We start from the raw sequence: 11,987 nt of genomic DNA, 5'->3' as shown, positions 1-11,987 counted from the left end.
GCTGCTTAGGATAGATCTGGACTCAAGGACTGTGTTAAATAATTTATTTCACTATATTTATTCTTTCTTTTCTTGAAGCTTTTTCTCTCAAAGCCAATCTTCCCTTCCTGCCAAACCCAGGCTGGATTGGTCCAAGACCTGAATCATTCAGATCCCTGGCAAGATCCCGTTCATGTTGCAACGTCTGGTAGTGCTTTGTCAAATGGTCTCTTTCTGATTAAAGAGCCCAGCATCTATGCATTGCAGAAAAAGAGTAGCAGAAAACGTGCAGGGTTCTTTAATGTTCACAGTGTAGGCACAAGTGAAAGAAACTATGATGGGAAATGTAATAGGTCTTGCACAGACAGTTAATATATTAATGAAAACCCATGTCAAGTGAGTTGTTATCTATTCTTCTGCATCTTTAATAAAAATGAAGATTCTTCTTGATTTAATATATCAGGCCCTTTGAAAAGGGAAGAAGCTGTTTCAGGGCACTGTGGCTATGGTGGAAGGCAGCAGACGTTCCATGCTGTACAGGCATGTCTAAACACGTGTGAACAGGGAATAAGCAATGTCAGCACGATGAGGACGTCACTGTGCTGCTAGATTATGCAAGTTGTTTTGGTCGATCCTGAGCAAGAAGCCAAGGCATACGAAAGGAGAGTGGAAAATGTAACACAAATTGATTTAGCTCCTGGGCTTGTGATGCTTCTCACCCCACTTTCTTCATAATGGGCTCCTTGCTCAGTTTCAGAAGAAATTGGTAAAGATTATATCATTGCTTCTTCCGTTACAAAATAAAGCCTGAAGAAGACTGACCCACCTATTTAAACCACCTATCATCAGAGTAAATAACAATTGCTGGCTTGTATCTTATAAGATGAAGTCATTGTCTTGTCACTTTTTGCTGGTAACGTCAAATGTTACTACACGGTTCTTCATCTTCCACTTGCACAAGACTTGGTCATAGGCCTCTTTCCATCACAGATTCACAGTATCCTCTCCTGCATGGTGTTTAAGTTGGCACAAAAGCCTTGCTGTTGAATTGTGGTAGGCTTCAACACCTTGGTGCCTGATAAAATGTCTATAAAATCACTGCTCAGTGGTCTGCCTTGAGGGATTTCCTCCCATTCCTCACTGAAATGATTTGCTGTATGAACCTGGTTTTCAGTTGGTTTATCAGGAAACCTATGGGGTCTCTTTTTGAGCCTTGCATTGCTATATTAAGATTTGCCACTTAACATTCTGATTCCAATTGACTCACTGTGCCAGCGTGTACAGGCACCAGGGTGCAAAATGTTCTTTCCTTGTCCCTGTGAAAAGCCACAAACATTATTAATAACAGAAATGCCAGCTGTCTCAAAGAAATTCCCTGGGTGGTGGCATCTGGCTCATCAGGTGAAGGGAAAGGCACAGATTTAGGGGTTTTCCTCTCCTTTCCATGTCCTTGGTGTATCCAGGCCTGACTGTAATGAAAATCAGACTGTAAGACTTCATTAGTGCCTTGCCACAAACTAGAGATGTGCTGAGCTTGTGTCGCAGCCAAGAATTGCCTGGGAAAGACTTGCTTTCTAGAGTCAATGATGTGCTGCATTGGGATGGTTTCGCACAGCGCTGTGGCACTCAGGGAGGCTGGGGACTTTGCGTGAGGGTGTAAAACTGAAGTGGTTCTTGAGCTGGGAATCGTTAAGAAGGATTAGAGAGCCCTGGGAGAGGTAGTTAGGGGCTCTGGAGTTCAGAGGGCTGGTACCATAGACAGAGGTTTAGTTACTTTAATCGTAGAACTCAGCTTGGGAGGCCAGGTCTACTGGAGGCTGCTGGAGCCAGTCGAGCTGCTTTGGCAGGAGGCTTGCCAGGCTGGTCAAAGCAGCTTTGAACTAGATATGTTGGGAAAGGGGGACATTGATCCACCCCAACACTCCCAGTCAGTTGCCAGCACCTGTAATAAATGCTTGGAGATATGCAGAGCTACTTCAGCTGCACCAGCCAATGAGTTGGCTTTATGTGAAGCTCAGGTCAGATGCCTCTATACAAATGCCTATAGTATGGGGAATAAACAAGAGGAATTAGAGGTAAGTGCATTGCTCAGTATGACATTGCTGGAATCACAGAAACATGGTGGGATGGCTCCAATGACTGGAGTGTTGGAATGGAAGGTTACAGGCTTGCTAGAAAAGACAGGCCAGGCAAACAGGGAAGGGGAGTTGCTATTTATGTCGGTGATAGGCTGGAGAGCATGGAACTCTGGGGACAGGTGAGCAGTCAACAGAGAGTTTGTGGGTGAGGGCCAAAGGGAGAACAGTGATGGGAGACATTGCTGTGGGGATCTGTTACAGACTGCCTGATCAGGAGGACTCTGTGGACAAAGTGCTCTACAGACAGATAGGAAAAGCCTCACGCTCGCAGGCCCTTGTTCTCATGAGGGACTTCAACCACCCTGACATCTGTTGGAACAACGGTAGGGCCCGGCACAAGCAATCCAGGAGGTTCCCCGATTGTGTGGAAGACAACTTCCTTCTGCAAGCAATAGAGGAGCCGACCAGGAGAGGTGCCATGCTTGACCTTGTGCTCATCAACAGGGAGGGGTTGATTGGGTATGTGACACTCCAGAGCAGCCTTGGCTGTAGTGATCATGAGATGGTTGAGTTCTAGATCCTCAGGACAGTGAGAAGAGCGTGCAGCAAGCTCACTGCCCTGGACTTCAAGAGAGCAGACTTTGGACTTTGGCCTCTTCAGGAACCTGCTGAGTGAGGTTCTATGAGATAAAGTGCTACAGGGCAGCCCTCCTATTGCAGGGAGCACCTCTTGTATGGAGACAGGCTGAGAAAGTTGGGGGTGTTCAGCTGGAGAAATGAAGCTGCTTGGAGACCTCAGAGCAGCCTTCCAGTGTCTGAAGGCTTCCAGGCTACAAGGATGCTGGAGAGGGACTCTTCATCAGGGACTGTAGCGATAGGACAAGGGGTGATGGGTTCAAAGTGAAACAGGGGAAGTTTAGATTGGATATAAGGAAGAATTTTTTTACTGTGAGGGTGGTGAGGCACTGGAATGGGTTGCCCAAGGAGGTTGTGAATGCTCCATCCCTGGCGGTGTTCAAGGCCAGGTTGGACAGAGCCTTGGGTGGCATGGTTTAGTGTGAGGTGTCCCTGCCCATGGCAGGGGGGTTGGAACTGGATGGTCTTAAGGTCCTTTTCAACCCCAACTATTCTATGAGCTGAGCAACTTTGCCTGATGTCTGGTAACTGCAAAGAAAAAGGGAAACCAAAGGGCAAGGAGAGTACTGTTTGTAATGAGCATGTTAATGAATGCATAAGTGTTGTTTGCAAAGCTTAGGGCATTCAGGAGTTCCAAGGGAAGCTGATGAAGGTTTTCACTGTTTCTGGTTGCTTAAAACCTGTTTTTAATTACTATTTTCTAGAAATACTCTCTAGAAGAGAGTTTGAAAGACTTTCTATTATATGATACAGATAATTATTTCCCAGCATAAAGTTAGATTTTTTTTGACCATTCCTTCTATCTCATTATAGAGTCCTAACTTCTGATACCCCACATGTCCAGACCAAATTATTTCAAGTAAATGGAAATATTCTGCATATCAGAGATCCTGTTTAAATAGCCTCACTTTGAGCAGAGGGATGCACTGCTGTTTAACTTTCAGCCTAAGAAGAATAGCAGAGATTAACAGAATTTAACTTCTTTCTTTCCAAAACTTTTCCTTATGATTTGGGCTTTTGAAGACATCTCTTTATTTGTGGTTGAAGAGCATAATCTGATATGAGATGTTTAAAATTTCTCCAAACTATTTAAAGTTTAAGCTGCCATTCTGAACTGATTCTGCTTTTGTACTATAGTATTTGGATCCAGATCAATGTTACTGTGGGAACCGCCTTATACCACTTCAGTCCCAGGGGCTGTGTCCCATGGGGGTGGTTCATATATATGCAGTAGTGGAAACTTGCCCTTCTACAAATTCATCTGTCATTGTTATACGTTCCTCTGTTGACATCATGGCTGTGATTTTGGAGCATCTATCTGATGGTGCAGAACTAAAGTAACATTAGGTACAATTCATTGTGGATTAGGAAACATAAACGTCAGATAGGATATGGGCAAATGTTCTCATAGATGATAGTTCATTTTGTGCAGTGCTTTTGGAGGATGGTGATGGCAAGGACATACCTCAAGCAGGACTTGTGAACATGGAGATGGCCTAAAATGGTTGCCCTTGACTCGCCAGAGATTGCAGGGGATGCATTTACAAGCTGAAGGTGGATTTCACTTGGATCCTGAGTCCAGCTTTGCTGTCCTGTGCTGCCAGTGCATGGACTGAGAAAACCCAGAAACAAGCAGCAGCATAACAGTGTGAGATTTGCTAAGGGGTGGGAAGGAAAAGTGAGCCTTAACATGGGCCAGGAAAACATCAGCCTACAGGTGAGCCTGGCCAGCCACACTGCCTGCCTTGTAGCAGCATCACTGGTCCCTTCCTGGGATGGCCCCAGCTTCGTGCAGGGTGTGGGATTTGTCATACCTTGACCCTTCCACAGTGTTGTACTGCCAGCATCCAGCACTGTGATTGCTCAATGCCATCACCAAGCCCAAAACAAACCCTCCCCTCAGGTCAGTGTAGGCATAGCTATGCTGAGTCATTGGCAGTGCTGGGAACAAACAGGAATGTGATGTTTTTAAAATGCTCCTATTCAAATGTCAGTGAATTTCTAAGCAAGCTGTACATTCACTTTTTTGGACTCCTTGGAAAACCCCAGCCAGATTCCATCCTGAGCTCTGGCAAGTGCAAAGATTATTCTTTTCAACATGCAAAACTATTTCCTTACTCAACTCCCAAAGAGTTGCTCCTAATAGGAAGCAGGCAGCTGTGTCTCAGAGCCCTTCTCCACAAGGGGTTTCTGTCTACCTACATTATCGAGGCAGGATACCTCTCAGTTACATGACATAAGAAGCTGGAGAGGAAGGTAGCAGAGGCTGTGACTGGCACAAAGCAAATCAGCATAGGAGAGAAATGTACTTGAGGACATGGAAAGAGGAAATGCTGGACAATATCTTGTACTTTCTGCCTTTCTGTATGGTAAAAGAAAATACAAAGAAAAGGCCTAGCCTATATTTTCCTGTTTTAAGAGAGCAGTAAGAGCCTGTTGTCAAGCAGACAGCGAGGCACAGCTGGAAAATAAGCATTTGAATGAGGGTAGGTACTCTCAGTGCTGTTCCAGGTGTTCTTCCAAGGGGACGATACACAAAATCCATAAGGGATGGGTAGGTACTGCCTTCTTTGGAGACTTACAGAGTGATGGGTTTTCCAGAAGACTCAGCAACTGTAGACTCCTAATGCTGAATCTGGATTGCTCCAGTGTGTTGCAAGTATTTGCAGTTCTCCAGGGCTCTACGGAGAGCTTCTCCCATTACCTTCAAAATCCCAAACCAAATAGCTGAAACCCATTTACTAGACTTTTGATACAGGGGTAAGGCATTCTGGTTGCCTTGGGTGAAATTAGTACTTTTTGCACCACCAACCCTTCCAGCAGAGGAGTTGTATTAGGCCATCCTGAGCAGTGGCTTCTAGATTGGATCTTCAGTACTTAGCTCTTTTGTTTAATGCTTTGGGGATTTTCAGACATAATTTGTCATTAGCAAGGAACCGTATACTCTGCAGCCAAGGGATACCACAACAGGATATTATGAGCCACAATCAATTTCATGTATTAACTAACAGAAATATGTGGTGGTGGTGGTAATGGGGAGCATAGCACTGGGGATTGGGGCTGTGCTGGGCACTCCTCCATCAGAGGGACCTGGCATAAGGCTTTGCTGTGACATCCTCCTGCCTCTGAGAAGGACCAGATCCCCTGGATATTTTGTGAGAGTGTCTTGGTCTTTCTGTGGTTTTGACCAGAAATTCCATTGTGGTTTTAGCAACTTCTGCTGATAGATGTTTCACTGAGACTGGTATTTCACAGAGAAAAAAAAAAAGAGGAAAAATGTGGCTTTGTTAAAAGAAGTATGCCTTGTATTGTCTGGGACACTGGTTTTCCTTGTGGAGCTGAGCCCTGCAAGCTTTGGCAAAAAAAGGGAGAAAAAAGACATGTACTTCAGTTTCTTTAATGTGATATTCCCTTTGCCTTTAACATAATCTGTTCATTTTGATTCTCTGGTGGGCAAATGCTGATGTAGAGTTGAGAGACAGACTTTTCCTTTCCTAAAAACAATAGCATCCTGAATGATGTGAACTTATGTATTCAGTGATACAGGTCCCCATCAAATAGGGATGCATATTCAATCTGAGAAGGCTCAGAATATTTAGAATCTTGGAGGATAAATCAACTGTAGCATATGAATTTCTAAAAGCCATTAAGGCAAAATCTTCCTTGCTGATAGAAGCTAGAATTTTTGTTAATGGACAGGCATGGGTTTGAGTTTAATTTCTTGGATTATGTGTTGCTATTACTGTTGTTCAATGCATTCATTATGTCCATTCGACAGGATTTGGCTTGTATGGTAAAACCAGATAGTTTCTATGAAAGCTTTAAGATGTATAAAAGCAGATTTCCTGAATTAGCTCACAAATTCAGTAGGGGAGTGTATGACTTGTGGTTTTATTCCCACCTAGTTACACTGTCTTCTCTTTCTTTCTTTAGTTTCCTCTGCGTTCGGTTTAGTTACACATCCCTGCATTTCCCCACTTTGTTTTTGTGGATGGCTCTGATTGCAATGGGAGAGAAAACATGTGAAATGGACTGTTGATTGAACAAAATTAGCTATGACACCTCAAGTGAGGGGATGTGTGAGTGATTTCTACTTTGGGAACACATTAAGGAAAACCAGTCAATAACGTCTTACCCTCATGTAAAGGGCATAAATTAAAAACCCCTGATTTATTTCCCCCTCTTATTTCTGAATAACCAATCTGTGGTTATTGCACTTGAAGCAGGTTTGTGAGTTACAAGATTTTAATGTGATCATTAAGAGCTATGGGGTGTTCATATACATACAGCATGTTAAGAATAACTGAAAAATCCCATGTCAGAGGTCCGGGTGATCTCCAGGATTTCCTGGTGGATGGGATGGTGCATAATATGAAGCTCACAGCAGCCTTCCAATATCTGAAAGGGGCTTACAAGGATGCCAGAGAGGGAATCTTCATCAGGGGCTGTAGTGATAAAACAAGGGGTGATGGCTTCAAAGTATAACAGGGCAAAGTTCAGGTTGGATATAAGGAAGAAGTTCTTTACTGTGCCGGTGCTGAGGCACTGGCACAGGGTGCCCAGAGAAGCTGTGGCTGCCCCATCCCTGTCAGTGTTCAAGGCCAGGTTGGACAGGGCCTTGGGAAACATGGTCTAGTGTGAGGCATCCTTGCCCATGACACAGGGTTGGAACTGGATCATCTTAATGTCCTTCCCAACCCTAACCTGTGATTCTATGGAGACAGATATTGCCCTTTTATCTGGCATAGCCATGCTGGCCACTATGGATATCAGGATAGTGGCTCTTGGTTTTGACTCAGTTTTGCTTTCCTCTGCAACACACAAACTGGCTTTACCTCACCTTTTCAAAAGGATCAGTCTTCTAGCTGGCAGTGCTGCTAATGAAAATCCTTGACAATTAATAACATCCTAGTGAATCTGCTACTATAAATCATCATTTTGCTTCATTAGAGTCCTACTGCTTGTAAATCTCAGACTTCAGTAAAGCAAGAAAAATGACTTTGAGAATTGTACATGGCATGTACCTCATGGGGTGGATTATTTATAAAGCTATTTTCAAATTTCTTTATCTTTCACAGTAAGAAAGTGACTTTGTCTTATCTGCTTATAACAGAGGAAAACTTGTAAAATGAGTCATATCTGTTGTGTTTTCTTATGCAAACTTATAGTTACTATAGCTTCCTTTATTTATTTTATTTAAAATTTGAGGGAAAAAAATGGCAGCTTAATATTTTTTTTGATCTTTGGCCTTTCAATTCCTGTTATGCTTTAAGTGACTTTATGCAATACCTAAACAAAACGTGCACTGAAGTCCTTGTTGCTTATTGCGTTTTACAACCTTCAAGTTTACTTGAAGTTCTCTGAAGCTTCAAAAGCCCTAATCTATGAGGTAATGAAGGATCAAAGTCTAAGGAAAAGCGGAAAAGCTCAAGTGACTTGTTAAAAATATTGACACTAGACAAACGTACATTACTGACAGTTCATACAATGCCATGACCCAGAATTACTGAGACACCTAAACTCATGCATTATGACTGCTCCTGCTTACAAACACTCAAGTATTGAAGGGGCCATGTATTTTTAGAGCATCTTGGTTCCAGTTAAATACCTATTGAAGTGAAGTCTACCCTGAAGTGTTCCTCTGAGTCAGAGCAAAAGTACTGAGCACATTACCGGACTGAATTCCGAAACTTGAATTAGCATTTAACTAAAATGCTGAAATTCCTAGCTCTCTGTGCAGACATTTCATTCTCATCCGAGAAGAAAGAAAAACCCAGCCAAATTTCATAACCACTTCTCTAACCTGAGGACCTCAGTGAGTAAAAGGTCAACTAGACCCATGCATTCATGTTGCTAGAGCTGCTATGGGGGTCCCTGCTGCTGGAGTAGGATGGATGCTCTCTGCAGACCTCTGCCTTGAGCACACAGTTGAAAGGGCTGTTGTGGTCCAGCACCAGGTGAACTCACCAATAAGGAATAGGTTTGGGATTGGCGAGGCTGCAGGATCAGTTCTGTACACATGTACCTGGAGACATGCACTGTGGTGCTCTGAAGATAATACAAGACACACTCCCCACTGTGTTATGAATCAGATGTATTTATTGAGGAAAACCGATGGCCCCCGTATTTAAACTGCAATAATTAACACAGAACCATTTCATTTTACATGACATAATTATTTTAACCTTTCATTTTCTGTTGCTAAAGCCCCCAGTGAATTGTCTCACAACACAGTCGGGTTTATACATGAAAAAAATACCCTTTAAATATAAAGGTTCTGCTATACTGCACAGAATTCTGCTTGCCAGAGGCAAAAGTTATGTTCTTCTACCACTGTCAAGCTTCAGGAGCTTGCTTGAAGCCCCTGGAATTACATTCATAGAAAGTATTAAGAAAATGCATAAAATTCTTATTTTTAAGAATTAAACTTATTTTTCCTCTAAAGCGTCAGCTGTAGAAATACCTATTTTCAGGTTGTTGCATATGCCAATCACCACTAACACCCTTTGAGTTAGAATTTCTGTAGAGTTCATTTAACTGTGAAACAGGTTCAGGGTTTTTTTCCAATTCTTCATGCTGCTTTGGTTTCCTTCCTTTTCCCTCCTTTACTTTACAATTTAGTTGCTTTTTCTTATCCACTTTTATGCAGAAATAGAAACTGAAAAATAGATGCAAAGAGAGGAAGAAGCAGAATCATAGAAACCCAAGGACATTAAAAATACATAAGCTGAAGGAATGAAATTGTCAAATATTTAAACAGTTTTAGGTGAGAAAACAGTCACTTCAAACCCAAAGTACTGAATTGGTGCCTGATTCCAAAATCTTGCTTTCCCTCTATTAGGTCTGGACATGTCCAAGCAAAGCAATAAATGCTGGTGGGAACGAAAATGACCTAAGCAAACAAATCTTATTCTTTTGCATCCATAAATTTATCAGTTTTTTACTTGCCATTTGTGTTTTTCCATACAAATCTTGCTGGAGAAGCTGTAGAAAGGGCCCATAAATTATTAGTAGAAAGAGTCCATAAATTATCAATCCACAGATTAAATGATCTTTTATTTGTCTTGAATTCATCATCTTTGCTTGACCAATCTGATAGCCGCCTATGATGGAGCGATTGGCTGGATAGATGAGAGAGAGCAGGGGATGTTGTCTACCTTGACTTCAGCAAGGCTTTTGACACTGTCTCCCATAACATCCTCATGGATGTAAGCTCAGAAGTGTGAGTTAGATGAGTGGACAGCGAGGTGGATTGAGAACTGGCTGAATGTGGCCTCACCAGTGGAGGCCACAGAGATGATCGGGGTACTAGAGCATCTCAGGCTGCCCAGAAAGGTTGTGGAAGTATTCAAAACCCACCTGGACATGATCTCTACAACCTACTCTGGGTGAACCTGCTTTAGCAAGGGAGTTGGACTACAGGATCTGAGGAGGTCCCATCCAACCCCAACCGTTCTGGGGTTTTGTGTTAACTGAATGAAAACTGAGGACTCCAAGGACAGGTCTGTGTAAAGACTCAGCAGTTGACTTTTATCTAGACAGCTATTTGTGGTTCTCTGACTCATCTCCTGGAAGCTCTTGCATCACACAGGCTATAGAGAGAAATAGGGATACTAAATTTAGACTCTGTCAACATGGTTGAAGGGAAATGGTGTGCGCCAATACTGTGGAATACAGCATCTCGGGAAGAACTGATGACTTTACCCATGGTGTACAACAGCTTCGTCTTACAGCAGAGGAGGGTGGCTGCTGCCTGCAGTGAGCTCTTTGCATCCCAAAGGGGATGCTGATTGTGGAGGGGTTGCATGTGGCCCTGATGCAAATGTTGGGCTCTGGGTGCTCACCACTTCCATTCTCCTTGGAAGCACCTGGATCACTTCTTTCGTCTCTACCGTCCTCCATCCCACATCTTCAAGCTCCTGGGATCAGTACTGGAAAGGGAAACTGGGAATTTAAACTGCTTTAGCTGAGCTCCTGGGCTGGGGGGCTGGCAGCAGAATGCTGTCTTCCAAAACATATTTCCCTGTATCCTCACAATCTATAATACTCTCTTGAAATTGAACCTATTATAAGCATAAAAAGCAGAGGCTGGATGACATTTTGAGGTCACTGAGAGCAACTCCTGGTATCACAAGTGTTTGTGAGACTTTGAATATTTACAGTTATTCCTCTGACAGAAGCTGCATTTGCTTTGAGTTTTTTCCTTGCTATTCATACCAAACACAAGTTGTACCTTTTCCAGTCTTTGAAGACCAGAGAGTAAGGCCCAGCTAGAGCTCCCCCAGAGTGAAGGCTTCTTACTTATTTCACTTTTTGGTTGGTTAGTTGAGCTGTAGAATCTCTTTCTTACTTTCACTTAGGGAAAAATATAGCTGCTTGTAATTTTTGTATCTTTGTAATGCTATTACATTACAAAGAATAATAACTGGAATTTAAGAGCAAGTGGCAAAGGTTCTGCAGAATGGTGTTTGCTCTCCAAAGGAATCTGAGTGCATTAGAGGACTGCTGAGTCAGGTAGTTGCCTTGCAGAAGAAGGCTGATGCGCTATTGATCTGAGTGGGATCTTTAAAATAGGACTCCTGTGCATTTTTAGGCAACACAGAGCCCCTGGTTAGCCCATGGCGCAGTGAAGGATTTCTCTCTCAGTGACTGTGATATTTCCTGCCTGTAGGAAGTGCTGAGGAGAGTGAAATGAAACTAAACCAGACTTGAAGTGAGTGCAAAACTCCCGAGTCCCTCTGCAGGCAGTTGCACAGCCTAAATAATGAATCTGTGTCAGATAAGCTGTGACTGGTTTTCAGATCTGAGCTTTGAGGAGTCTGGGGTCAGACTAATTTCATGGGAGGTGTCACCAAGCCTTGTGAAGTTTAATTGCAATCCTGGTTTCAAAGTCTTGACAGTTCGGGCGAACTTCAGATCCGACTCTATCATCTAAACTAAACTTGATCTGATTTTGATTTGCTGCCCCCGGGTGAGCTTGGCTGGAAGTGAACTGCATTGACTTATCTTCCATTTAGGTCCCTATGAAAAATATTCTCTAGCAATTAACAACAGCCAGAATTAAGCCAACACCACACATTCTTTCCTACCCACCAATATACAAACAATGGCTTACATTAACACCTACAGATACTCCTTAGCCAGGCAGAAAACAGTTTAACGATGTCGCTTTTTTGGTGTCTGCAATGGACCAAGAAACCTCAACAGAGCAGACTTGCTTGTGAGATTGCCAATGCTTCCTGTTTCTGGTCAGGTTAGCAATAGAGCTTATGCACAGCAAGCCACACGTTTGCC

Source organism: Pezoporus flaviventris, unplaced genomic scaffold, assembly GCF_033815535.1.
Source record: "Pezoporus flaviventris isolate CSIRO_AGI_PZ_B2104156 unplaced genomic scaffold, CSIRO_AGI_Pfla_v1 ptg000097l, whole genome shotgun sequence".
NCBI classification, from domain to species: Eukaryota; Metazoa; Chordata; class Aves; order Psittaciformes; family Psittacidae; genus Pezoporus; species Pezoporus flaviventris.
Note: the sequence above shows the minus strand (reverse complement) of the source record.